The following is a 16,276-nucleotide window of genomic DNA, read 5'->3' as shown; positions in this document are numbered from 1 at the left end:
CACCGACTCGCGTCGTCTCACTACCACCATCATCGACGACAACCACCGTCCTCTCATGCATGCTCATGGTTCACGAGCTCTCGCGGCACCGTGCACCGCCAACCTGTACACCATGATTCCGGCTACGGTTTTCTATATATGTACGCGCGTGTATAGCATATCTATATATACGTGCACGCATATATGTATACATGCGCGAGGTGCCCAGCGCCGAGACTCTTTCGCCTTCTCGACTTTGCGTGCTAGCGCGTATACATACGACTCCACGCTCTCGTGGTCTTCCTCCGATCGCCGGTTCGTCGATCTCGCTCTCGCTCCTCGTGACTCTCTGGTTACTTCGGCGTCTCGTTACCGGTCGCTGGGACAAGAACCCATCCGTTGTCCGGCGCTACGGACACACAGCGAGCGGAGTCCTTTATTATGCGCTACGTTTCGGATACGAGTCCCACGAGACGTCTCGGTGAAATTGCGTTGGAGGAGGAGGCGAGGGAGATCTCGGATTCGTAGGGTGAGTCGGTACTGATTGCACGAACGCGGCGGTGAGGATACGAGGAAGGTTCCTATACGATATACAGAGAATGGATATATGACACGAGGAACGTTGATATTAGAACTTCGAATGTATCTATTTTTGTCTTTCTTCGGGTTCCCTTTTTTGGCACCTTTATGTACTAATATGTCACGGTATCGTATCTTTTTTTGAATATGACAGGTATAAAACTTTTGTAAAAATGATTATTTCGCTGTAGCTGCTCTGATATTACTTCGCCATGCATGGGATTTTAAACGAAACAGCCTCGAATATCATTTCATCCCCACAAAATTACGTACATACAGTGTGAACTTGTTTATTTCCTGTATCTTTTAATATATTCAACTTCGGTAAGGAATTCAATAAGAAGTAATTCGTTAATCGTTATGGTAGCTAAAAAAAACTCAAGGAAAAATGCTAACAAGATTCTGTGTCAGAATATATACGAAGCTTATGAATATATATCAAGCTTAGGTACGTTTGCACTTGAGTGTAATTCGCTGTGGGCCAGCTTGCTTCATGGTTATGTTTATGAACGTAGCGAATGTTCGTGCAAAGTTCACGGCGGCGGTGAAGAACCGAAAGAACCCGGGGTTGAACATGATACAAAATGTAGAGCAAAGTTCACATCTGCTACTGTGTATTTTAGAACTCGTTTACATTGTAGAGGTGTTTGTAGAATTTCAACGAACTAGCTATACTTCTGAGTTTTCCGTACACTCGTATCATTATCAGTTAAGAACGTCGAAAAAGATGAAAATTTCTAGAATTTCGGAAACGTTTTTAACATTTCTCAATAGAGATGAACGATATTTACGTTAAAATCAAGCAGATAAAACATTTTTACGTTTACATTCGATCGTCGAACGAAAATGATGCACGAGTATGACACATCGCGATGAAATTTGTCAAGCACAGTTACACTCGAATACTCACGTACCTATTAAACATTCAAAATCTCCTATCTTTAAAACAAATTTATATACAAAATCTTATTCGTGTTTACATCTCATTTTCTCGCATAAATCGCTTTCTCATCGAACCCTGCAGTTACGAAGCATCTCGCGTAACAAGCACGCGTAACATTCTCCTATAGAAAGAAAATTAAAACTCTGCAGATAGAAGATAACGTTATCTAGTATCGGAAAAGGATAAGATCTTCGTGAGAAAGCTGCTTCATGGTAAAGCTGTTTTTTCATCGATGTCTAACGAGGAAGAAGATTGAATATCTTCGCGAGCAAACTTTGTCGAATGTTGGACGAACAGGTAAAAAGGAAAAAATAGAAAAGTAGAATTTCTAAGAACGAGAAAGAAGAAAATATACTGCTGTAGCGGATAAAATAAGTTTATGCCGAGGAGAAACACGCGGCGAGAGTATAAAGCGGAGAACGCTGAGAGAGATGCGAGTGTGATAATCGGAAATGCAAAGCGTAACGGAGCGCGCCTCATTGCGCGTGAAATCTCGTCGTGATAAAGATTTTAGATACCACGGAATAGTTGGCCGAGTTGGAAGCCGCGATTTTCCATTCGGCTAAAAGCGAAGGCGTGAGTCGAGTCGATCGAGAGGAAGAATATGGGAGTTAACGGTAAACGTGGAAGAAATACGTAATTCGCGAGCTTTTGCTAATCGAGGAGCTGCAGACGACGACGCGCGCCGGATGTTCCGTTTAGCTGTCGGTGGAGCGCGAGACGAGCAAAAAAGAATAACGAGGAGAAATAGAAAATGATGTGGTAATAAGAATTGTAGATGTAATTAAAGCGCTAAGTAGCATGTAAGACGCCGTGACGTTCTGACATGTTAACGCGATGGAATGGCAAGATAAAGGCACTTCAAGTCCTAGGTAAATATTTTTAACATAAAATGATGGGTTTCGTTTCTCTCTTTCTGCGATTAGTAAGAACGTATGGGTGTTTTTGCAAGATTGAAGTTGATTTTCTTTGAAGTCGAACCGTATTAATGTACTTACTTCGTGTTCAGCATACCATTTTGATTATAATTATTTATGTATGTATATATAGTATACTTGTACGCACATCAGTTCTATTGTATTATAAGTAACAGCTAGTATGGAAATATCGTTACATATAAACCTTCTATTTTTATAAAGCGACGTTAAATAAAAAATTAATATTTTTACTATATCTTTAGGCGAAGTTAAAGTTAAATCAGACTGTTGAATATCATCCAACTTTTCGCTGTTCTTTCAGATAGATACCGAAGACTTCGTATAGATTATGTGTATAACGACTTTTTATTTCGATGCCAAATCATAATACTTCAGCTGCTGTCAGTGCACAGCTATAATCAAAGTCATTATTACTCCATCAAACAAATCTTACAAAAAATTATTCCAATTTATAGCAGCTTTTTGTATCACGGGGAAAAAGCTATTAATAAATCATATTTTATCTAATCGACATAAATCAATCATCACCCTTTCTCGACCAGATACCATCAACGATTTTGCGTAAGTTAATCTGCATACGAGCGGTGAACTAAAACCATGGAATTTTCGATGCTTATCTTTGTCCTTTTGCAATAACGCGAAACAATAACGCATAACTTGACAATGCAGTAATCCACCTTCTAACATAGTTGGTGCGTACGTACGATTATCGAGCAATGACGATCGCGTATAATAATCAGTGTCGTTAGTTCGACGAACGTGAACGATATCTCGATGAAGAGATCGTTGGTGTTTGTCGATGCAGAGTCAACGCTAACCGGCACGAAGATTCCATGGAAAATTACAGGGAATAAAATCGAACGAAACGCCCGTGAGACTCGGGCACTTGCGCGGTTACATACCTGAGCAACCGGATCTCATTGACTTCTTGACCTTCGAGTTTAAGAAATGGAGTTCCCTTGACCTGGGAATAAATAAACTGACGAAACCGCTGCCCGGCAGTATCATTTTAGCCCAAGTGTATTTATACTTTTCCCCGGTATCGTGGCTCTATTACGCGTAAGCAAAGTATTAAGTGGTACCCGGTAATTGAAACTGGATACCGTGCACGCTGTTCCTTTATCTGTCATTACGGGATCGCGAGTCGGAGAACACCAGTTACCGGTAACGACCACGAGCACCCGCTTTTAACCTCGTTTAATTTCGTTAATTAATTGTTACAATCGATCGCCTTCGGCGTCTTTATTTAAGCTTCCGTTTCTCGTTACACGTGTACCGAGCGAAAAACCGCGTTTACGTATATAGTCGCCGGGGTTATCTGGATATGTTACGAGCTTAATTAGCATGAGAAACGTAGCTTCGCATTAAGTTCCAAGGGAGATAAGTAAATTACTATATTCCAACGCTTTCTAACGAGTCGAATGGTCACGGATGAAAGAAACGTCGACTGGAAACGTTTCGTTCGGCCAGTGTATCATTACTTAACTGGAATTATTTTACTTGCTTGCTGTTTATTTGACTTGAAGTATCTTTTTCAATTTCTATCCTCGTTTTTTTGCTAATCAAGATGGTTAACTCCAAGCTGCGTGTGATCAAGAATGCAGCTTGAAACCATTTTACTAATTTGCAGCTATTATCTTACTTCGCTTGAAATATCCTTTCAAGTTTCTCGAAGCTAATATTCTTCCAACTATTCTTTGTCTCGAAGGAACAATAACTGTTATCTTCGTCTTTTTTTTCCTTTCTTTCGCGATCTCTTTCAATGCCATTTACAGTATCCATTTTCCATTAGAAATCCACCTGAAGCCAGGTGGCTCGAATTCGATAAAATTATATATCAAATAACTGAATGAACTATTAACGCAAACTTGAAATGATTCGGGAGCTGGAACGAGATTATACTCTCGATTTATATGTTACGACATCGACCGCTTGCTCGATCGTTAATTACCCTCGGAAACGTTCAGTTTCCACTGAAATTCACGAGATAATTATTCCCGTGTTCCTATTTTCAGCTCGTGGGTCTCACTTATACGCGTCGTTTCGCTGGACACGTTTTTGGATCGTCGTTTAGTTTAGACGATCAGCCAATCTACACTCTCAACTGAGCAGTTTTCTACGAGAAAAAAAAGCTCAATGTCCGCCGTTAGAAACCGGAATAGTAACGCGTTACGTGGAAATTCTACGGAATACTAACGCGAGTCGAGGAAATCACTCGAATGCCGGACACGTAGCTCGTCTCACGAGCACCGGATCTTCATTGACTCTGGATAGCTCGAGTGTCATTCGAAATTAACCCCGCCGGACAGGGTAACATACTTGTTACGTAACTGGTCGATTGGGAATATAGATGTACTAAAACGTACTATGTAATCAAAAGTGTAAAATTACTTATCCAGTTGTTTTCCTCTAGTCTTAAGCCTCTAAAAATTTCTAAAGAGTCGCATGGCTTTACATTAACTTTTACATAAAGATTTTGTATTGTACGTTTGCTGTTTTTCGAGGCGCGTGAGGCTTTAAACGCCAATTGTAGGAAGCTTAAAGTTGGACGTTACATCTTTTCAGAAAACGGTATACATGAGAACACACTCCGATATTTGGTTCATAAAGTAAAGATCTTATGTTTAGTCGTGGGTACGATTTGCGTTTTGTAAACTTCTTTATTATATCAATAAATTAAAAGGCATGACCAGAGTATATAATAAATCACCTACTAATTTTATTATTAATTTCAAATTAATGTTACAAATATCAATAATATTCTTTAGTTTCGATAGTATCTTGTATCGGGAATTCCAATTTGATTTTTTCTTTAAATTCTTCATTTCTATGAAATACATGGAGATTTCAAATTTTAGATAGCATACTTCAATAATAATACACCGGAAGTTATAGTGTGAGACTTGTATCAGAGAAATTAAAAAAAAAAAAGAAGAAGAAAGTTGTATAGAAAAAAATCCATAACGCAAGGGAAGTATATATTTTACAAAAATGATGATAAAATTTCTCCGTTACGAATCCTTTCAAATCTATAGATCAAGTTACCGTGAACGATTGCGAATTGATCCTACTGATCTCTGTTAGATATCAGCTTGTCACAGTACGATACGATACGATTGTAACTATCTATTATAAATGTCAGCGCATCGCAACTTTTCCAAATATTTTGTATATTAGCCATCAGTCATTCTCGACCTTTGCCTTTTAATTACTAGCCCTTCTCCTTATGCGTCATTGCGTTTCTACGAAGACGTAAATAACAGGTCAACGAGCTAAGTATATTTTCTATCTTTTTGATTTATATCAACTACACGTACTTAACACCAATGCCGTTAGATCAACGTTTATAAAGCTTGAACTTTACCATAACGTTACTTAAACGATATTTTTATCACTGCTACACTGAAAGGAAATATCATGGTAACAGGAATAAAAGAAAAGGTATCAAGGTTTCTAGGTTAAAAAAAAGATGGTAAGATGACTCGAGTTGGAACAAGATCAGCAAAAGATAAGAGGCAGACACGTAACTATAAATTAGATTATGTAAATCATCGATGACGTGCCATTGACTGCGACCCGATACAATTTGCAATCGAGTCGCTTTCATACGTAACGAGGAACTGAACTGGAATTGGATCGAAAATAACTGCGACATTCCTCCGGGGCCGATATCAGTTCGATGTTTTTAACCGTGACCAGACGCAATAGAACGCGCAACGCACGGTTTTAAATAAACCGTAATCGTGCACGCATTACATAAATCTTTTTCGAGCCTGGACAAGTTAATCGGCCATTTTACGCCGCGAAGAGGTGCACCAACGAGTCGTATAAATTATCGAGTAATTGCTCGACGACTTTTCCGAGGGAACGAGAATGCGTGTCGTTCGATGGTACTATCGCGTTGGTAACAGAGACAGATAGATACTTGTTCGTATACATATAACGATCGTGGCGAATCTTATAAAACGCGATCTGGTTAGCGAGACCGATCAAGCTGTAGTTTTCAACTGCACACGGTACAGCCATGAATGCAAATAAGGATAAACTTCGTGTCGTTAAAGGTTGGAGAAAATGATCTTTCGAAGGAACGTTACGCAGGAATAAAAAGTAAAAATAAAGAAGAAATAGGAAAGTCGAACGGACGACGAAGGTATGGTTTCGATATAAAAACACGAATCGTTGTGATATGCAAATATATCGGAGAAATGCGAAATGCAAGATGATCGAAAAAAAGGAAATGATCTTTCGACAGAACGTTATACGGGAGTAATAAAGTAACTGAAGAATAAAAAGAAAACTCGGACGAGCGATCGAGGTACCGTTTCCACGTAAAATCACGAATCGAATGGAGAATCATTGTAGTATGCAAATATATCGAGGAAACGTAAAATACGAAAAGGTTGAAGAAGATCTTTCAAAAGAACTTTATATTTACAGAAATAAGAAAAAAAGAAAATCGAGGTTTCGGTCGTAAAATTACGAATCATATGGAGGATCATTGCGATATGCAAATATGTTGGGGAAATGCAAAATGCAAAAAGATCGGAGAAAATGATCCGTCGAAAGAACGTCATATGGAAGTAAAAATGGAAATAAAAAGAAAAATGAGAAATCGAGCGAATGATCCAGGTACCGTTTCGACGTAAAATCACCAATCGAATGCAGAGAATCGTTGTGACATGCAAACACGATCCAACACGAATACTCGAAATGCAGTTTCGTTGTACGCTTTGGAACAGCGTCAATCAGAGCGTGAATTCATCGATCGCGCCTCGCCCCTTTTATTTGCTTCGCGATTCGTCCTCGATTAGCTGAAAAGGAAGAAATCCGTCATTTCACGGGGATTCCAGAATAAAAACAGCTTGGTCGTCTCTGCTGCCGTTGACAGTCGGTGCCACTTGCGGTACCACTGGAAAATGGGACAGAGGAAATTTATACGTACGCATCCCATGCTTCACCTGTCTTCGGGTAATTAACATAAATCACAACGCGGAGGAGAGCGAAATTACGATTAACCTCCTACATTCTGTGGTCGGTTATTACGATGTAAAATATAGAATGACTCATGGTGGATTATATTTGTCTCTTGTTAGTAGAATATCATTATCGTATCTTAATTATCAGAGAAGACACGGAAAACTCTACAAACCGATTTTAATTTAATTAACGTCTATACCGTTTAATTTCTGTCTAAATTGTATCGTTCGTGTATCGAATGTGATTTCATTCGATTCGGCTGGAATAATTAAACGGCGAATATATTACGTTGTATTATGCATGTTTGACGTTTGCACAGTGACATTTTCGCCTCGATTCGAGAATTATAATTGCTATCATAGTTCGTCGAATATACGATCTATCTTCTACTATATTACGATTATAATTTTATCATTTCTACTTATATATTCTACTATAAATGAAGTAACTGACATAATTTAACCGAAGAAGAAGCTATTTGATTTATTCATACTGAACTAATATCGTCGGTAATAAATTTTAAATATTTCTATTGAACCGTTGTATACGATACCATCGAATCTTTAAATATAATCATCGAATATTGGATATTTTTTTTAATTTCTAAAAAATACAATTTAAATATTACAAATTACGAGTAGTAACTTTTTCCTTTGCATCAAAGAAAGGAGAAGAAGTACTCAATAAAGTATAAATAAATTTGTTGTAATTAATATGATTAAGTAACGAATACGCGTACAATGTTTCAACTAAAACATAATCAAGCGATATCGTTTTTAAATTCGCCTTCTGTATCGGTTCGAGCATCTGAAGCTGTTTGGTTTCGGTGTAAAGTCTGGTTCGTTATACATGTGTTTTCATAATGGAATTGTATCATAAATCATAATTTATAGTTTTATAACGTCTTATGACTTTCTACCTACTAAGGGCCATATGTAGAGAGTGTCCCAAACTTGAAAGTCCCAACTGAGAGAGTCTAATCTGCTGGCAGAAATCCGAAACAGATGTTATACAAAGTTTGTCAATAAACGCACTGTCGCAGAGAAATAAAGGAATACTGTGCGCATGAAGAAGGTAACGACGCAGCTATCGAAGGTCGATAATTGTTCTTTGCTCGTGTCCGAACACAAGGGCAACATTTTGAAATATGAAATTAAAAGTACCAGGTAAGCATTTTTATTGTAATCCATAATGTATTGTATTCCATAATTATTAACGACACAGAATTATTTTTTTCCACCCAACTCATGTGTGCTGTGATGGAGAATGCATACAATATTCGTGTATAGCCATGAAACAAAGCGTTTACTGACAAACTTTATATAACATTTCTTTCTTCTTTTTTCCCGTAAATCAAGTCTGGCAAACCCTTGACTGTTTAAAGTTTGGGACTCCCTGTATATTCTTCTTTACAAGACATACGTACGATCAAAAATATAGGCATACAGAAAGCAGCTGTCTCTTTGTTGTTACAATCCCTTCGACTTCTCCTCTTATCACCAATAAAATAGCTCGTTGTTTCTATTCGTCCCCCCTTCCAATTTCAATACGATATTATTCGTTGCGACGTACAAGTACCGATTACATTAGTATGTGCATTATCTTTTAGGCACAAAAGGATCATTTTCCATAAGTTGGAAGAAAGAAAGGGTTACCTGTCCGGCGTACAAAAAGCCACGTTTCCTTCGTGATTTACCGATTTCACCAGGAATCCATAGACCTTTTGAATGGGACGAAACGAAACGCGTCTGTTCTTTGTCGGTCTTGCGCGTGGAAACGCACAGCCGCTGCGGACGCATTCGTCAACGGGTGACTTCAAACTGCTCGTCGCTATTATCTCATGCATTATGAATGATTCATGAACGATCACGGCGTTGGCTACGTGGCCTGTTTTTGTAAAAATCATAGATTTTCCTCGGTGTACCGTTTCCGAGAACGACATTCACGACACGTCGGTTTTCGGAGCGAACCAGAGGAATTTCGAAAGCGACGCTATGTTTGTTATGCTGCATATGCGATACTCGTATCGCAATATTCAACGTTCGTGTTAAAATACACGAGTACGGTTATATTAATATTTGGTATTCCAGCTGACTGAACAACGTCACATCGATTTGGTTTCTTTGATTAACACGTTAGCCAGCTACTTATTTAGAAATATTTCCGTCGAGTTGTATCTTCGGCGATCTTTAATTGTCGAAGAAACCGAAAAACCTTTTGTTTCTAAATATACGTGCGTGTATTATTATGCGCAAGAGTATGAACATTTGCTCTGTATTTTGTAATATGATAGATAGACGAGATTCAAAAAACGATAGCAAGCTTTCTTAACGTAAAAGTTCATATGTAATGTGAATCTATTCTCATCCTTGTTCCATTCGTGTTTTTGATAAGATATACATCTATTTTTTAATCAGATTTACTTGACACTATATTTCTCATTATATTAAGTACGTATCTATCTTTCCATTTGTTACTATTTTATATAATACCTTATTATATCGTAACTAATATATAATTGTACAAATTTCGTAAAGTTCGAATTATCAAAAAGAGTAGTATTTAGTTGTAAAAATGTAATAAATAACGATGGCAAAGAATAAACGTATACTAATTATTTCCGACGAATAATTGTCGAAAAATATTTCGTCGCAAGAATTTGCGAAAAAAGCAAATCTTCGCTAACGCATATGATACGCAAAAGAATCACGTACGGTAGCACAACTAAGCACGTAAACAGAATATCGTATCTCAAATAAGCGAATTATTTGCTGCTTCACGAGAGAACACCTGAACTAATTACGAGAATCGGTTTGCGTAAGCGATAAAATGTTTTTTAGGGAAACAACAAAGCTATTACGTAATTTTTCGTTATATACCATGCGGTCGAATCGCGTGTACGTGTATATACACGAAGATGCACTTTATCAGACAAGCTTTATCGAGATAAACGAATCAAGAAAAAGACAAGATATCACGATAAAGAGGCTCACGACGAACAGTAAAGAAATATTAAAAATGAAAGAAACGTACGATGTAGGCTTTTCTCATAAGAGTTCAACGTAAATTCTTGTGAATGATGAAATGGCAAGCTGCATTCGTGTATGTCAGTTGTTCATAGAGCATTCTGTATGAGGCAACCTTGCGATAAGATTACGTGAAATTGTCTTTAATTATTTTTATTCTTTAAAGATTGTTACGTAGTACACAAATGGTTTCATTGAATAAATAATAAGTAAATTAGAAACGCGTGTATACCGTGATTAAAATTGCAGAATGTAAAATTAAGTAGCTTGTATGGAAAGAAATTTGCATATAATATAGAGATTTCTTAAGCTAACTGTTCTGTGAACTGTTTCCAACGAATATCGAACGAACGAGTATCACGTAAATACGATGGTAAGTACATATTCCAAGAATAATTAACATGTCATCATTATGTGATTCTTGACGCAGTATATACAAAATTATCTGTAACCTTATGTCGACGTTGCTTTTACTGTACTTCAACTTGTCCAGCGTTCTTTAGTCTTCTGCGTACCTCGTGTTTCTTCCTTCCGAACTTTACAACTTATTTGTCACTCGACGTTTACGTCATGTATGACGTCCAAGTAAATAGCAGTACTTACTTAAATGATTTCTTCTGCCAGTAATCAATTCCCATAAAGGAAAAAAAGAATCTCTACGTATAAAATACTAGATAGATAGAGTATCAAAAAATACTCTAATCTTTTAGTTTTCGATATTCAACAATCTATTTCTCTACCAATGTACTTTCCGATTTCGTATCCTGTAAAGTTTTTTTTCGTGTAATCTATTTTATCGTTTCCATATTTATTTGTTTTTATTGTATTATTTTCTCTATTGTCCCGTTAAGATTACATTTATAACGCAACGAGTAAACTAAAAAAAAATACCTTTGATTGAAATTTCGATTGAAACCTGACTCTAATCCACTTTAAATCATAATTCTCTAAAATTAAACCTCCATAACCAAAGTTCACTGCTTTCTTAAAACCATTTACGTCTCTTAATACTCTTTCAACGATGCGAATAACGGTCCTCTAAAATCAAACCTAATCCAACAAATTGGAGAGTGCGAAGAATCACACTTATATAAGCTAGCTGCTCCAAATTCTCAACTACTTAATAGGTACTCATACATATAAATACGTCTCTCGGTAAATGTCACGTCCTTTTACGTTTCTCCAGCCATCATCCTATTAATAAATGATTATGTATCTCGATAAACGTTCGCGGTCCTCGAAATAGCGTGCGCTTTCGAAACTTCACCGCCGTCGGACAAGGAACATCTTCGCGAGCCTCGAGTGCTGCACGTGTCGAGTGAAATGTAATCGTTGAAATTTACGTGGCGCGAAAACAAGCTACGTGCCAGAATGCAAAACGAACGAACGAACGAGCACTAGCAGAGAAAGAAGATGGTCGTGACTGCGAAAGAAATTGAGTCACACCTACTCGGAGGTGCACGATTGTGTACGCGATTTGGTTTGTGATTCACCGAAAGGAAATGATTTGACGGAATCGATCGACGCTCGTCCAGGTGTTTCGGTCAGCTGTACTGACCACGCACTTGAAGGAGTTCCGTTCGTGGCAAAAGAATCGGCTTATCTAGGTACCGCGATAAGGAATCGCGATTAGGCTTGTAAGTACACCTTCGGTACAGGTGAACCGAAATTCTACGAAGTTTCGTCGAATCGCGATATCTATGTCGGATTTCGATAAACCACTCGACACAATTTTTCTGTTATTTTTTTTTTCAGCTACTTTCCTCGACGCTGTCTACGTTGTTTGTTTACAGCCAACGACTTTTTCTGCTTAGCTCCGTGCATAGATATCGATAGGACGTTGTAGGAAAACTACGAAACTGGATTACGATGCGATCGTACGTTGTCGAGGCTAGTTAATGTCGCTTTGCAATTATTTTAAATTCGAAGGTTCTCGTTATTGACGACATCAAGTATAACGTCAATAGTTTTAAACGTGTAAGAGAAGTTTCAAATATTTCACGAATAGTACTCTTAATGTTAAATAACAATGCTTTGAATTTTTCATGAATCTGAAACACTGAAGAATCTAAAATTCTGAACGAATCTGAATAACACTACTTAAAAGGAAAATATATAATGTAAATTGCGATTAGTCTGCTACACTCGTCATCTAATACGATAAATAGTATAAATCTCTTCAATGGAATTATTTATCCTTTAGATAGAATACTGGGAATATTAACGAATCTCCCATATAATCTTTCTCCGTCTCGCAACACCAAGACAGTTTATAAAGACAAGAAATCGTAGGAAAATACTCGATAAAAGATGTACTTTACTCCAACCTCGGCTTCACTCGTACAAATGAATGAACTCAACGTGGTGACGCAAGTATCTATAATCTGACATGAATTTTGAATCTGGATAAATATCGAAATAGATTTAACTAGACAGAGATTCGATAGAAGACTGTTCACGATAAACAGGTGCGTCGCGATGCGATTTTATCGAGTCGTCTCACACTTCTTTTAATTAAGCCACCAGGTGTTACACCTATCGCAACAATCATATAATCCAAGTGATCTGAAAAAAAAGGGAAAAGAATTCATTTCGTCCATTGTTTTAGACCTTCGATGATTTTCTTCGTGAACATTTGAGTCACGTAATGACTGAAGAATTCTCGAGGTAGTGACGTTTCAAACATCACGCAGACGATGTCCAATGAATGGTCGCTTCTATGTATGTATTTCGTGATAATATAAATTAAGTTAGTACGAGTATGTTCCGTGTAGTAGAAGTTCGAATATATCAAACTTGTCATTATTAATTCCAAACTAATTTTTATATATTTCAGAATTTAACAATCGTTAATTTTTTATTTATTAATGTATTTGAATCCTCTCAATTATACTTCCATCTTTCCTATTTTTTTTTTTTAAACCAGCAGGAATTAAATTTCCTATTAGAAGAATAGCTACATATCGTAATCCTGTATTATTCATTAACTTTCTACAGTTTATCAGTTTTACTTTTTCCTCGAAACTACTACGATTTTGATTTCATCTGTTTAATTCAAAATTGGTGAAATTCTTAAAGTTCATGAATTTTAATGTCTTTCCATTTTTTTAAACAAACATATCAGACATCAATTTCCTATTCGAACGACAACTATTCTAATATTTTATTGTTTACTAGTTTCTGACAGTTCGTCGCTTGAATTTTATTCAATCGAAATCTCGTCAAGCTTTCTCAGAACCTGTTCGAAGGGCAACCATTTACTAATTTCAAGTACGTAAAATTCTTAAAGTTTATCAATTTCGGTATCCTCTCCTTCGCACCAAACGAATCAATGAATGATACATAAGTACCTACATATGTCTATGTCTATATATAGACACATGTCCATACATATGTAAGTACCTACCGTGCGATAATGCAGGCGAGAATGTAACGTAAGCCGACGTGTACGAATACGGGTCGATCGAACGCACTTCTTCGCGCCTGAGGATCCGACGTGGAAGAAAAAAAGCAGACGCACGATCTTTGGCGCAGATACTCGTTTCTCCTCGATACGAAGGTCGAGTTTGCACAAAAACATTTCGTAACGCTTTATGATAAACGAAAGGCTGAAAGGTCGGTTACGTAATTAGACGTATGACGGTGCAGTTTCGTTTCCATTATATCGACGCTAAAGACACGCATCGTTCGATCGAGCTTACGATCCGTACCGATTTTCCGCATACCAGAGCGGTAAACTACGGTTGCCGCTGGGAACAATCTTTCTCTCCTTCGTTTCTTTCCTTTTTTTTTTTTTTTTTTTTCGTTTACGAAACTATCGCGCGAACAAAGATTGCTCAGAGTCACGTAACGCTCGCTAACAATGAGAGATGAGTATGTGGCGCGTTCAAAAATGGAGCGATCGGTATGACGTTAGGAGAGATTGCGATGTCTTTATACGGAGGTTCATCAGTTTACCGCTCGAGGATTTCGATTTGGTTAATCAAAGTTTACAACTGCGTTTGGGTAATTAGGTCACTATTTACTATTTATCGAGAAGTTTTGCAAGAATATTGTATGGAATTCTTAAGGCCGAAGTAAAAGGAGGAATGTCTCCTACACGGTATTTTATAAATTATCACCTAGTTTCGTCGAATCCTTCTCTCTTTCCATGATTTCTATTTTCTATAAATCTTCATTCTCTGTATAACAATGGTTTATCGGTTTATTAGTAATGGAGGATCTAGTTTTGGTTAATAAACGATCACTATCTGGTTTGAATAATTAGGTCACAGTCTGTCAAATTATTAAATAAATTCTGCAAAGCATTACTCACAATTTTTAAGGTCAAAGTACGTGAACTAAAATTTTGTATACGTTTCATAAATTATCGTCTAGTTTCTCTTTGCGATATAAATAAAATTTACACTTTCTCAGAATTGGTAATAGATTAGAATGTCTGCATCATACGTAATGTATTGTGTATGATATATTCCGTTTTATGCATTGGAGACAGGCCGTAAAGCGTTAGTCTTTGTTCACACTATGAGTGTTATCGGTGTAATATTGGTTGGGCTATACAGGATAATTCATAAATGCATGTGCATATCTCGATAGGAAAATCTATGGAAAGAAAACGAGTAAAAAATGTCGTACGAACACGTGTCCGGTATACCTTAGTCTTCGAGTACGAGAGATTAAAGAAAATATTCGATATGGCCTTCTCGTGTGCGGACACACGTTGCTGTACGAGTTACGTACAGACCTTATCTAATGTTTATATATAATGTTCGTACCAGATGGATTTCGGACTATTTGAAGAATATGTGGTATTTTGGAGCGAGTGCGGAACTCGATTCTACGAGTGCCTTCGTGCAGTAGCATCTGCTGAGATACGAGACGGTCATTTCGCATATTTTCTTTAATCGCCGATAACTCAAAAACTAAGGTATGTCGAACATATGTGACGTTCTTTACTCGTTTCTTCTACTTGTATAGATTTCTTCACTGAAGCGTGGACATGCGTTTATGAATCACCCTGTATATTTCTCCGGCAGCCGGAAGGCGATCAGTACCCTTATACGAAATGATGTTTGACAAATCGATTCATACATTGACAATAACTTTCGTACCAATGGATTCGCAAATTAAAAATCGCTATATTTCGTCTTTGTTCGTCGACTACTATCGGAAGACGCAAAAATAGTTAAGCAAGAGGTGACGCCCCGAAACGAAGTTTGACCTATTTTCCCAAACTCTTAGCCGCAGAACGAACCAAAAAAATATTTCCCCTATAATTAGTCCACTTGTGCGATATAATGATATAACAAATATAAATATAATATATAAATAAAATTGAACATTCTTCTTCGATAGCATCTTACGGTATCGCTATTGAAACACCTACACGCGAATTACTTCTCAAGCCACCAACAACAAACTACCACAGCAGAACGTACAGCCATTAAAATTCCCGAGATAGCTCGATATTTCACGTAATTACGCGGCAGTGTCGGCCGAACGACGAAGTCAGGTGTGCCCAGGAGTCCATCTATTAACGCGCGAAACTTGGACGAGAGTCGTGGTTCGTCGATAAACTCGATCGTGGACCAACGTTCTCGTTGTTCGATCCGACGATTATAAGATCGGTCGTCGCCGTACGATGCGCTCTCCTAAGTACGATTTGTCGCGAAGAAAGGCTAGAGAACGTACCCACACCTATAATTAGCGTACTCGCGTGCTCGCCCCTTGGAAATCGGGACGGCACGATTGCGGACCGGTGAAACTGCTCTCGCATCTCTTGCAGCTGGCGCGCACGCACCGGCCGCGAACGACCCCAAAGCGAGCCGGTAATC

Source organism: Bombus impatiens, unplaced genomic scaffold (genome assembly GCF_000188095.3).
Source record: "Bombus impatiens unplaced genomic scaffold, BIMP_2.2 scf_0899, whole genome shotgun sequence".
NCBI lineage: Eukaryota > Metazoa > Arthropoda > Insecta > Hymenoptera > Apidae > Bombus > Bombus impatiens.
Note: the sequence above shows the minus strand (reverse complement) of the source record.